Here is a 12,965-nt window from a genome sequence, read left to right as displayed (position 1 = left end):
ACAAGCATCAGCTTCATCATATTAGTCTGGGTTCTAGCGTTAGGAATGAAGGGAAAAACAACCCCCTTCTCTCTACCCAAGTTCTCCACATTGTGTATATACACAAAAGCAACAGTAGATTAAGTAGCTAATAATGTGGTGCCCTTTCCTGATGCCCCAAGCCAACTAACTGAGGTAGCTGCCTCACTCTGCCTAATGGCAGGGTGGCCATGAGTGGACACCTGTCCAGAACGTCTTACCAACAGTCTTCTCATGGTGGCCTTCATCTCCTTGTTCTTCAACGCGTAGACAGTAGGGTTCAGAAAGGGGGTGACAGATATGTAGAAGATGGAGAGCATCTTATCAATTTAAAGCACTAACTTTATTTAAAGGGCCCATGCACTCTGCTACTGCTTTTGCCTGAGAAGGGGTCCATCTCGTGATATCCTGTACCTCTTTTATAGTAACATTTCCCCTCGTTAGTTTCTTTCACTTCCCTAAGTGATATAGAGGCAAGAGTTTCCATTTTCCACTTGGGGTTTTCTGGAGCTATCCCAAGCCTCCGTAACTCCTCGAGTGCAAAATCTGGCTTATTTTCCCGTGGGGGGAGGGAGGAGGTTCAGGGAAGGAGCAAGAGGGAGGAGGGACAGGTGGGGCTGTAGGAACAATGGGTGAAGGAGACTGGGATCCCACATGAAAAGCTGATTCAGAGGCACCCATAAGAGGAGTGGATCCAGCCACAAATCAGGCTCTCTCAACACCCCTCTGTAAATAGGCAGAATTCCTTTTTGTGCCTCTAATTCTACCTTATCCTCACCCAAGTGCTTTATTTCAGTGTGAATGTTTGCCCTCAATCATTCCCAAATGGATCACTTCTGTGGGTAGAGGAAGGGTACAGGGAACAAAAAGGAAGCAGTGCTTGTTCAGGGAAAACTGTTTACCTTTTTAATACCCAACCCTCTGCATTACCACACTTTACCTCTTGGGTTCAAATACTGGTCAGCCATAAAGCTCACTGGGTGACTTTGGGCCAGACACTACCTCTCAGCCTAACCTACCTCACAGGGCTGTTGTGAGGATTAAATGGAGAAGAGGGAGAAAAATGTATGCCACCTTGAGCTCCCTGGAGGAAAGGTGAAATATATATGCAATAATAAATAAAAATAGATTAAAGTCTGGTTGCATTGCTATTTTAGTGAATATTTTATAGCATTTTATGTAAACCAAATCATTTTTGTTGAATAAGCAGTATACAAATCTTGCTAAGTAAATAAAATAAATGAATCCAAAATATGCTGCCTCACTGAGTCCAAAACCTTATTTTCACTCTGCATTAAAGACCAAAATATCAGATAAAAATAGGCATCCCAAGTTCAGACTGTGCTTGGCCTTGACTACTGTGGAGTCTTCCACAACTGGTGCCCTCTGGTCGCTTTAGATTACAACTCCTCTCTGCCCCTGCCAGGCTGGAGGGCACCAGGTTGGAGAAATAGTGACCTTATGCAGAACTGTAAGTTGCCAAGAGACTTTCATGTGCCCGATGAGGATCCTAACCCTTAGGAGATGCAAGCAATTATCATTTTCCTTTGGATAGTGCTTGTGGGAGATATGTTGGTTCTCAGTTATCACCTGGGCAAACTGATGGCCAGATAGAGGCACAGGGCCTTGTTGGCTTTCCATAGCCATCAGTGGACCGAAGCCAAAAGAGCCAAGGAGTTAAGGGGCATGTCCAGGGTGGCAGACCAACCAGGCACCTGGATAATTGTATAGCCACAAATCTTCCCTTTAACCTTGTTATTTGTTTATTCAGTAGTAGTCTTACTCAGAGTAAGCCCATTGAAATTAAAAGACATGTCCAACTTAGTTTCATTAATTTCAGTGTGTCTGCTCCAAGCAGGGCTACTGTTAATCCAATTGCCAAACCAATCTTATCTCATTTTTTGATTGGGTAACCTCCCTTGTAGACTGTGGGAATGCTGTGGACATAACATACCTCGACTTCAGCAAAGCTTTTGACAAAGTGCCCCATGATATTCTGATTAGCAAGCTAGCTAAATGTGGGCTGGATGGAACAACTATCAGGGGGATCCACAGTTGGCTCCAGAATCGTACTCAAAGAGTGCTTATCAACGGTTCCTTCTCAAATTGGACAGAAGTAACGAGTGGGGTACCACAGGGCTTGGTCCTGGGCTCCGTGCTCTTCAACATTTTTATTAACGACTTGGATGAGGAGGTACAAAGTATGCTTATCAAATTTGCAGATGATACAAAATTGGGGGGCATAGCTAATACCGTGGAAGACAGAAACAAAATTCAAAGGGACCTTGATAGGCTGGAGCATTGGGCTGAAAGCAACAGAATGAAATTCAAAAGGGATAAATGCAAAGTTCTGGTGCGCCAGCTGCGCCTGTTCCTGGAGCTGCCTGATCTGACTAGGGTGATGCATGCCTTGGTTACATCCCGCTTAGACTACTGTAACGCGCTCTACGTAGGGCTGCCTTTGAAGACTGTTCGGAGACTTAAATTGGTACAAAGAGCTGCAGCCAGAGTGCTAACCGGGGCTGGTTACAGGGACCATACAACCCCCCTGTTACAACAGCTCCACTGGCTGCCAATTTGTTTCCGGTCACAATTCAAAGTGCTGGTTTTGACCTACAAAGCCCTATACGGCTCAGGTCCAGGTTATTTGACAGATCGTATCTCCCTACATGAAACTGTCCAGGATTTGAGATCTTCAGGTGAGGCCCTTCTTGTGCTCCCCACACCTTCGCAAGTACATATGACGTGGACACGAGATAGGGCCTTTTTGGTGGCCGCCGCTAGGTTGTGGAACTCCCTTCCGAGTGAGGTGCGATTAGCTCCCTCCTTGCCGTCCTTCCAGCGACAAGTAAAGACTGTTTTATTTCAATGGGCATTTGGGATAGAGAACGACCAGGATTAAGTGTCATAGGATTGGTGACTATATTATATGATTTTATTATTTTAAATATTTTAATATTTTATTATTTTAAATTGTCCGCTGTTTTTAACGTATGTTTTATGGTTTTAATTTTTCTCATAGTTTAATTCTTTTTTAATTGTATACTTCTGTATGTTTTAATGGTGTTGTTTTTAGTTGTAAGCCGCTCTGAGTCCTATTGGAAAAAGGGCGGGGTAGAAATAAAGTTTATTATTATTATTATTATTATTATTATTATTATTATTATTATTATTATTATTATTCTATACTTAGGAAAAAGAAACCAAATGCACAGTTATAAGATGGGGGATACTTGGCTCAGCAATACAACATGTGAGAAGGATCTTGGAATTGTCATTGATCACAATATGAATATGAGCCAACAGTGTGATGTGGCTGCAAAAAAGGCAAATGCTATATCAGGCTGCATTAACAGAAGTATAGTTTCCAAATCGCGTGAAGTATTAGTTCCCATCTATTCAGCACTGGTTAGACCTCATCTTGAATACTGCGTCCAGTTCTAGTCTATGCATTTCAGGAAGAATGCAGACAAACTGGAACAGGTTCAAAAGAGGGCAACAAGGATGATCAGGGGACTGGAAACAAAGCCCTATGAGGAAAGATTGAAAGAACTGGGCATGTTTAGCCTGGAGAAGAGAAGACTGAGGGGAGATATGATAGCACTCTTTACGTACATGAAAGGTTGTCACATAGAGGAGGGCCGGGATCTCATCTCTAGTTTGGGGGTTCTTCTCGACTCTTCCTTGTCTCTCGAGGCCCAAGTGGCCTTGGTGGCACGGAATGCGTTTTACCATCTTCGTCTGGTAGCCCAACTACGCCCCTATCTGGACAGGGACGACCTCGCCTCCGTTTTCCACGCTCTGGTAACTTCAAGATTGGATTACTGTAATGCGCTCTACGTAGGGCTGCCCTTGAAGACAGTTCGGAAGCTTCAGCTGGTGCAGAACGCAGCTGCCAGATTATTGACGAGGACCAGTCGGTCTTCGCATGTAACACCTGTCCTGGCATGTCTGCACTGGCTTCCTATTTGCTTCCGGGCGAGATTGAAGGTGCTGGTTTTGACCTATAAAGCCTTACACGGCGTGGGACCTCAATACCTTGTGGAACGCCTCTCTCGCTATGAACCTACCCGTTCACTTCGTTCAGAATCTAAGGCCCTCCTCCGGGTACCAACCCATCGGGAAGCCCGGAGGGTGGTTACGAGATCTAGGGCCTTTTCTGTGGTGGCCCCTGAGTTGTGGAACAGCCTCCCCGAAGAGGTACGCCTGGCGCCTACACTTCCATCTTTTCGGCACCAGGTAAAGACCTTTTTATGCTCCCAGGCATTTTAATCTTCTTAACTTTTTAATCTTTTAATCTGTATTTTAATTTTTGTAGTATTTATTTTGTTTTTGCTGTGTTTTTCGTTGTTTGTTTGTATATGTTTTTGTATTTTTATTATGATATATTGTATTTTATTTTGTTTGTTCACCGCCCTGAGAGCTATTTCGCTAAGGGCGGTATATAAATTGAAATAATAAATGAAATAATAAATAAATCTCAGTCGTCCCACAGTGCGGGACACAGAATAATGGGCTCAAGTTGCAGGAAGCCAGATTTCGACTGGACATCAGGAAAAACGTCCTAACTGTTACAGCCATACGACAATGGAATCAATTACCTAGAGAGGTAGTGGGTTCTCCGACACTGGAGGCATTCAAGATGCAGCTGGACAGCCATCCGTTGGGAATGCTTTGATCTGGATTCCTGCATTGAGCAGGGGGTTGGACTCGATGGCCTTATAGGCCCCTTCCAACTCTACTATTCTATGATTCTAAATCCAACCCTAAATATCTTTCACACTTTTTCATTGGGAGATTATTCCAACGTTGAGGAGGTAGCACTTGATAAAGTGCTCTCCGTCTTAGCTATTTAATTTACTGTTGTTTTTGTTTATATATGCAGTGTGGAGAATGTGGATAGAGAGGGTTTTTTTCCCCTTCTCTCCCAATTCTAGAACCAGGATTAATCTGATGAAGCTGAATATTGCAAGATTTCAAAGGGAAGAAAGGAAGACCTTCCCGCAGCAGAAGGTTAAATTGCCACGTGATGGCTACCAACTCAGGTGTTTTTAAAAATATTACACAAAATCTTGGAGGATAAGGCTATCAATGCCTGTGACAACAGCTATGTTGCCTTCAGTATCAGCGGAAGTATGCCTCTGAATAACACTTTCTGGGGAACATGAGTGAGAGAGTGCTGCTGAGTTCATGTCCTGCTTGCAGATTCCCCATAGACATCTGGTTGGCCACCGTGAGAACAGGATGCTGGACTAGATGGGCCAATGGCCAGACCCAGCAGGGCTCTTCTTATTTTTAAGAAGACATTATACTGTATTAGGGTTGCCAGGTTCATGGCCTGAGACTGATCCTGTATCGTTAGGAGAAGAGAAAGTCAGCCAAATTGCCAAGTTGTGCAGGGGGAAGGGAGAATCCCACCTTGTGGTTTTTCTCATTACAGTGTTGCATGGACACCTGCATTTGGCTGACTTTCTCTTCTCCTAAAGATACAGGATCAGTCTCAGGCCATGAACCTGGCAACCCTATACTGTATTCAACCTTCCTGCATTGAGCAGGGGGTTGGATTCAATAGCCTTACAGGCCCCTCCATCTCTACTATTCTATGGTTTTATGATACTGTTATTAATCCCTGCCTAGCATCTCCTGCCTGAAATTCTGGAGAGTTGCTGTCAGTGAGTGCAGACAATCTGGAGTCGGCTAGACCAATGGTCCCACTCAGCATAAGGTAACTGCCTGTGTTTCTATATCCAGTTCCCCAGACAATATTTTTAAAAAACTGAGAAGGGGTGAACCACAGTCAGAAACCTACAGAGCAATGAACGCCAGGGGAGAATTGGAGTTGATCCTACAAACCAGTCTGGAATGGCCTCAACGACTGTACAAGTGAAGCATGGTGTGGTCTACAGACAGCCCCTGGCTACCTGAAGGGTCAGTTCACATGGTCTATCCAGAATAGAGCTTGAAGCCACTGGAACTGGGTGGTGTCAAGTCCAGTCTGGAAATAATTCTGTCCCAATCAGAGTCCAGGATTTGAGCCTGGATTCCAGGGAGGTCAAAAACCTGTACAATCCCTACTTCATATGTTTGAATGATTGATCATCTTTTAGAGGGTGGAGGGAAGGCATAAACACCTAAGATAATCATTGCTGTAAGAGAACCAACATGGGCCTGTTTGTCAGCAAAAACACCAAGATGTCCTCTCCGAAACAAACCCATTTCTCTCCCATCTACTTTTCTAGAGATTTCTTTCTCTGGCAACTATATAGCCTGAACTGCAACATAGATTTTCTAAACCTCCCTGGGCTGCTGCTGGGAAGAAGGGTGGGATATAAATCAAATAATAAATAAATTAAATAAATAAACCCAGCGCTCCTCCAGGGGAATGCCTGGGAACTGTCGTAAGGTAACTGCAGAGGGGAAGACATTCAGCCTTGCCAAGGGGGATGACCCTACAGGACTTTCGGTAGTAAACTTGCTTCTATAGGGCAGAAGGGAGCTCTGGACATCCAGTCTTAGGTGGAAGGGAGATATTTTTTGGGTATTAATTTCTGTCAACAACTCATGGAAACCAAAATCCTAAACCTGCAAACATTTTTTTTTCTATAAGTAGGTCTAGCAGACATGTAATTTGATTAAGGACATTTGTTTTTAACATCTGTTGATTTTATCTATATTTTGATAATTTTATTTTTATTGTTGTTTTTTGAAAGTTTGCGTGTTGGACTATGACCTGGGAGATCAGGGTTCAAATCCTTGCTCAGCCATGTAGCTCACTGAGTGACTTTGAGCCAGACACTGCCTGTAAGGCTAACCTACCTCACAGGGCTGTTGTGAGGATTAAATGGAGAAGGGGGCAAAACATGTACACCACCTTGAGCTTCTTGGAGGAAAGGCAGGATAGAAATGCAATAATAAATAAAAAATAAAATAAAGTCTGGTTTTTCCTTACACTTTTCCTTTCTTCTTCCTTTCATCTTTCCTTGTTTTCAATTTGGGGCAGTGGGAGATTATTCCACGGTGGAGGAGGTGGCACTACATTTTCAGGTGGAGGAAAATATACCCCTGTTCTGCCCCCCCCATATTTTTTGATCCCCTGACATCTACATGGAAACCAAGCCAGAAGTCAAACCAACACACAGGGCACCCTTGAGGACATCTCTGTAACACTTGCCTTAGTTATAAAGTCTCCCCCCCTCCCACTAACTCCCTAAGAGCAGATAAGGCACAAACTAATGCAGTTCCTTTTGAAAATGAATGAGCAATTAATACACACACACACACACTTCATTCTCTCTTGATTTGCTGTTCATCCTGCCTTTTCAGCAGATATATCATCTCCACAGATGTCTCTTGCCCACATCAGGGCAAGAAGATGAAATTGGACTGAGCAGTTCCATCCTAATGCTAAGCTCAACTTGAGGAGAAGTGGCTCAAGAAAACCTGAAGAAATTCTTTTTGGATTTACAGGTGGGTGAGAGGCCAGATGGGGGTATTTCTTTCTCTCCAAAAGGCCTCTGGATGCCGGTTGCTGGGAATTACAAGTGTGGTACAAAAGGACATAAAAAGAGCCCAGCTGGATCAAGCCAATGCCCCATCTAGGACAGCATCCTGTCCTCACAGTGGCTTATCAGATGCCCATTAAGGGAAGTAGAACTTGAGCTCATCATCCCTCTCCCTTCCTGTAGTTCTCAGCAGCTGATAGTCAGAGCCATGCTGCCTCTGGCCACTGAGGCAGAGCATAACTATGACAGCTCTGTTGTCTGCTTGCACTGTGAGGACAGGATGCTGGACCAGATGGTCCTTTGGCCTGACCCAGCCGGGCTATTCTTATGTGAATACGTTCCTAAGAAAAAGGCTATGCTTTTAAATACACTGTAACCCTGTGGGATAGGGTTGCTTGGTGTCTGATTTTTGCCTGGAGACTGGGTTTTGGGGTTCCTCTCCAGGTCTCTGGGTGAGTCACCTTAATCTCTGGACTCTTAGCTTTCATTTAAAAGAAAAAATAAGTTTCTAGTGGTCTGCTTCAAAAGATACAAACCACAATGTCACCCCCCCCCCACACACACACACACAACTTCTGTTAGTACTGGCTTCTCTAATCCCTGCCCTTTCAGCTTTTTAGCCAATGAGTGAAGTCAAGGTTGTGATTGTCAAGATTTGTTGACCCCAAGCCAATACCTCAACTCTGCTTCAAGTTGTGAGGACAGTTCCTTTTTCCTGCTTGTCTCACATCCGGAATTCAATAAATATATAGCTTTCAGTAGCATAAACAGTACTTTGTGCAGGATTAGGACTTGCTTCTGAATAAACTATGCATAGGGTTGTACTACAACAGAAGATCACATAATGATCTTGGTGGGCATACACAGTAAACAATTTCAGCTATAATTATAACAATAATGTACATGCAGGGTTTTTTACTTACTTGCAAAAAATGGAATATCATACATTTTATCTTTGAAAGAATTTTTGAACAGACGTTTTAAAAAAATGTACATGCTGCAGTGTTATATTTTTCTAATTAAGCAGTCAAACAAGTTTACATTTACTGGAGTGTTGAAGAAGGCAGTATATTTTTCTTATTCATAACTTGTTTTGACAACCTTCCCAATATGACACTTTTCTGGGAGTAAAGCTGCAACGCTAATTCCACATATCTGGGAGTTAACCATATTGAATTCAGTAGAACTTATGACATGGTTAGGATTGTGCTGAAAATCAATTGGACTTGTGAGTGAACATAGAAGAGAATTGGGTTGTAAATCTTCCTCTCCAGTTCCAATCCTTTTTTTTTTAAAGCAGTTAGGCAGGGCTTACGTAGGTGTCACTGCTTTTATTTGACAGGAAACTAATACTTTTAAAAAAAGTTCTTCAATGGCCAACTGGTTTTGACAATAAACGATTATATGGGATGTATGTACTTTTACAACCCTCCGTGGCACAGAGTGGTAAGCGGCGGTAATGCAGCTGAAGCTCTGCCCATGGCCAGAGTTCAATTCCAACGGAAGGAGGAAGTCGAATCTCTGGTAAAAGGGGTCGAGGTCCACTCAGCCTTCCATCCATCCATGGTCGGTAAAATGAGTACCTGGCATATGCTGGGGGGTAAAGAAAGACCAGGGAAGGAACTGGCAATCCCACCCCACATATACGGTCTGCCTAGCAAACATCTCAAGACGTCACCCTAAGAGTCAGAAACGAGTTGCACTATAAGTGCGGGGACACCTTTACCTTTATGTACTTTTACATCTCCAGTGTGTGTGTATATGGAATATTTCCAACACCCTGTGAAGTAGAGTTGGAAACTAAGACAGCTCACAATAAGAAATAAAACCATTTAAAATCAAACAACCATAAAACAAGTATAAAACAGCTGCAGACAGCTTAAAATGGCATGATTCTGAATGTTGGATTGAGTGAGTGAAGTTCTTTATCACTGAATTGCAGTCCTGTGCATGCTTCCCTGTTTGAGTAAGCTCCATTGAAAACATTGGGACTTGCTTCTGAGTAAATATGCACAGGATTGCACTATAAATATATTTACAAGCTGTGTAAATATTAAACATCTTTGACATTCATGCTTATATAAATATTTCTTCATACTATGTCTTGATATGTATCTGATTTCACACTACGGTTGTAAATTATTATTTCCTCTACAATTTAAGTGTGCCCTTCTTCCTTGGGGTAGTCATGGTCCCCTTCTGTTGTTTTCACCCTGAGGCTGAGAAATGGTGCATAGCCCATGGTCACTCAGTAAACTTTATAGCTTATTTCCATCTCAAAATTTAATTAAAATGATATATATACAGGCAAAGTTTATGAAGTAATGCAGATCCACATAATACATTAAAAGAACATCCAACTCACATTTAAAGTGCATGACTTCCCCCAAAGATTCCTGGGAAGTGTAGTTTCCCTCTCACAGTTATAGTTCCCACCACCCTTCACAAACTACTGTTCTCATGATTCTATGATGGGATTGATGTACCTCAAATGTATGTTGAATGTGCTTTAAATGCATGGTGTGGATCTGTTCTAGTATGCTGTGCATTCATTAGTGAATTGAAAAGAACAATTTTAAAAGATACTTTTTTAAACAGGGCTGTAGCTCAGTGGTAGGGCATTTCCTTTGCATGCAAAAGTCCAACATTCAATCTCTGGAAAAGACTATTGCCTGGAATCCTGGAGAATCAATGCTAGTTCATGTTATCAGTACTGGGCTAGATGGTATCAAATGTCCTGACTCAGTTTAAGGCATATTCCTTTGTTCCTAAAAGTGGAAAGAGACCCAAGGGCCACAGTGACTCCGAAATTTATTTATGCATTTTATTTACAACATGTATATTGTTGTAAAAAGATCAAAGTAGTTTATAGAAGGAATTAAAACAATAAAATTATTGGCAAAAACAGTTAAAGACAGATATTTAAAAACATTCAAAATAATAAAACGAACAATGAGTTAAAAACAGATAAAAACATAATATCTTCTGCATGCCTGGGTAGGCTTTCCCAAGCAAAAATGTTTTTAGCAGGTGCCAAAAAGAGTACAATGAAGGCGCCTGCCGAATGGAAATAGGCAGGGAGTTCCAAACTGTAGGCGCTGCCACACTAAAGGATCAGTTTATCACAAGAGCAGAACAAGTACTATGTAGAACACCCAACATCTTGAACTTGGTCTTGTAGCAAATGGGCAACCAGAGCAGATTTCAGAGCCGAGGTATTATGTGCTGATAGGGTCTCACTCGTGTCAGTATTCATGCTGCAGCATTCTGCACTAATTGCAGCCCCCGGGTCAGGTTGTGCTGCATGGGTATTTCTATGACCTTGGCTGACTGACTGTCAGATTTTTTTTAGTTTTGGTTAGGAACCCTGACTGGTTGTGGGCTGCTCAGTTTCCTGTCTTATTCATAGGAATCTTGTTGTGGTTGGTATCATATTGCATTTAGGAAAGCATCACTCTCTTTTGTTTTTGTTTTTCTATTTGCATTTCATTTACCTCTGACCTTACTCCCTTACATCCATAGAAGCAACAACGGTGGTTCCATGTGGTCAGCTTTGCCCCCTTAAACCCATTGATGATGCACCTTGTTATTTTCATGATGGTTCGTTTCTTGTCCAAGGGTGGTAAAAGAGATTTCAGGCATTCCAGGCAGGGGGTTGCCGACCCTGCTTTGATATGGATATCATTGCAGAGGATCCCTAGTCTAGCCTTACCAACAGCACAATCCTATCAATTTCTACTCAGAAGTAAGTCCTGTTGAGTTCTATGGGGCTTAGTCCCTTAGTAAGTGGATTTAGAATTGCAGCCTTCATGGGCATCCATCTTCACTCCTAAGTGCTCCCATCTAATATCTCCAAACACTAGGCTTTCTTCCTACAATGGCTTTCTGCTGACTGGCCTGGCCTGAGGGCACTTAAACCCTTCTTGTCAGCTCAAGTAGGCTAGATTAAATGTCCCTTACCCAGGATCTCTAAGCAGGTGAGAAGGAATGATCCTGTCACTTCAGCTGGACCTGGAAATACCTTCATTTAGCTAAGATTTCTATCTTAATTTCCAGTCAGAGAATTTTTTGTTTGAGTGGTATGCTCCAAGCAACTGTGGTTGATGCTTAATGTATCATACTTAATGACATCGCTAGGTCCCACCCTGATAACATCACTAGGACGACCCCCCATGACATCACTAAGGCCCACACCTGAAATCTCAGGGTTTGGGATACTTCTGACCTGGCAACCCTACTGTAGGATTCCTGGAGCATAACCCTTTTCAGCCCTTCAGATTTGCTATAGAGGACCAAAGGGTTCACTCAGAGGAGGTTCTAAGGACAAGGCATCATACAGAGAAGACTGTGGAGGAAAAAGCATAAGCTGCATTATGCGGTCTCATATAGCAGATTTTATGTAACAGGAGCCCTGCTCCCAGGGTACTTGACAGAGACTGCAACCCAGGACTGAAAGAATATAAGTAGGGATAGAATCTGTTGGCCAGCACCAGAACTCAAAGCGATTTGAGTTTGTTTTGTTGCTTTTATAAAACTGTTTTATCCCCCTTGGGAAAAAATGATATTAATATTGATGTTTTGAAAGGAAGTGTTGATAAATTGAAGGAAATATTGAAAATTGAAGGAAATATTGATAAAATATTATCAATATTTTAGACAGGCTTTTTTTTTAAAAAAAAAAGTGTTTCCAAAAATAGCCCTGAAAAATCACTACATAAAAAACAAATCCACAAGGATAGCAAATAAGTGAATCAGTGGAAGATGTGGTTCTGAATCCAAATTGGGCAGAATTCTAGTACATCCCTACTCTGAATGCACACCTTTGTCAGTCTCCATCATGAAAGAACAGCATCCACTTCTGTGCTGTTGTTTAAAGACTTTAGCTAAAACTTGTACACTCATCTGAGTTGTTCCTTTTGCGTCCTCCCCTCTTTTCACCTCTCCCTTAAATAAATCCTAGTTCTTGTTCTTCTTTCTCTTATTTTAATTATGTGTCCCCTTATTTCACCCCTCCTACTTTTCTCCCTGGCAATGTGGGGGGCTAGCAGGCTGGAGATGCTAGAGGCTGTTTTGCAGCTCTGTTATCCTTCCTCCTCACACATTCCACAATGGTTTGAACCATATTTCCCTGACAGGAAAGTGGAGTTGTCATCGTTACCTATTTTGAGTGATGCTCAGATACATCTAGTCATTTCTCTAAACATGAACAGAATAGAAAAGACCAAAATGTTGCCCCCTGATGGGTGCTCCAGCCAGCCATGTCTTTTTCCTGGATATTCCATTCTCCCTCTCCTATTTTTTCTGCCCTGCTCCCACTAAAGATACACATAGTATTCTGTGACCACTGGGCAAGTCCTGTCCTTATTGAGCTTTTTGGGAGGATTGTTTTTTTTCTTTTATGCCCTTTGTTTTCTCCATTTTTTTTTAAAACAGTATCCACAATAT

This window comes from Rhineura floridana, chromosome 11 (genome assembly GCF_030035675.1).
Source record: "Rhineura floridana isolate rRhiFlo1 chromosome 11, rRhiFlo1.hap2, whole genome shotgun sequence".
NCBI lineage: Eukaryota > Metazoa > Chordata > Lepidosauria > Squamata > Rhineuridae > Rhineura > Rhineura floridana.
Note: the sequence above shows the minus strand (reverse complement) of the source record.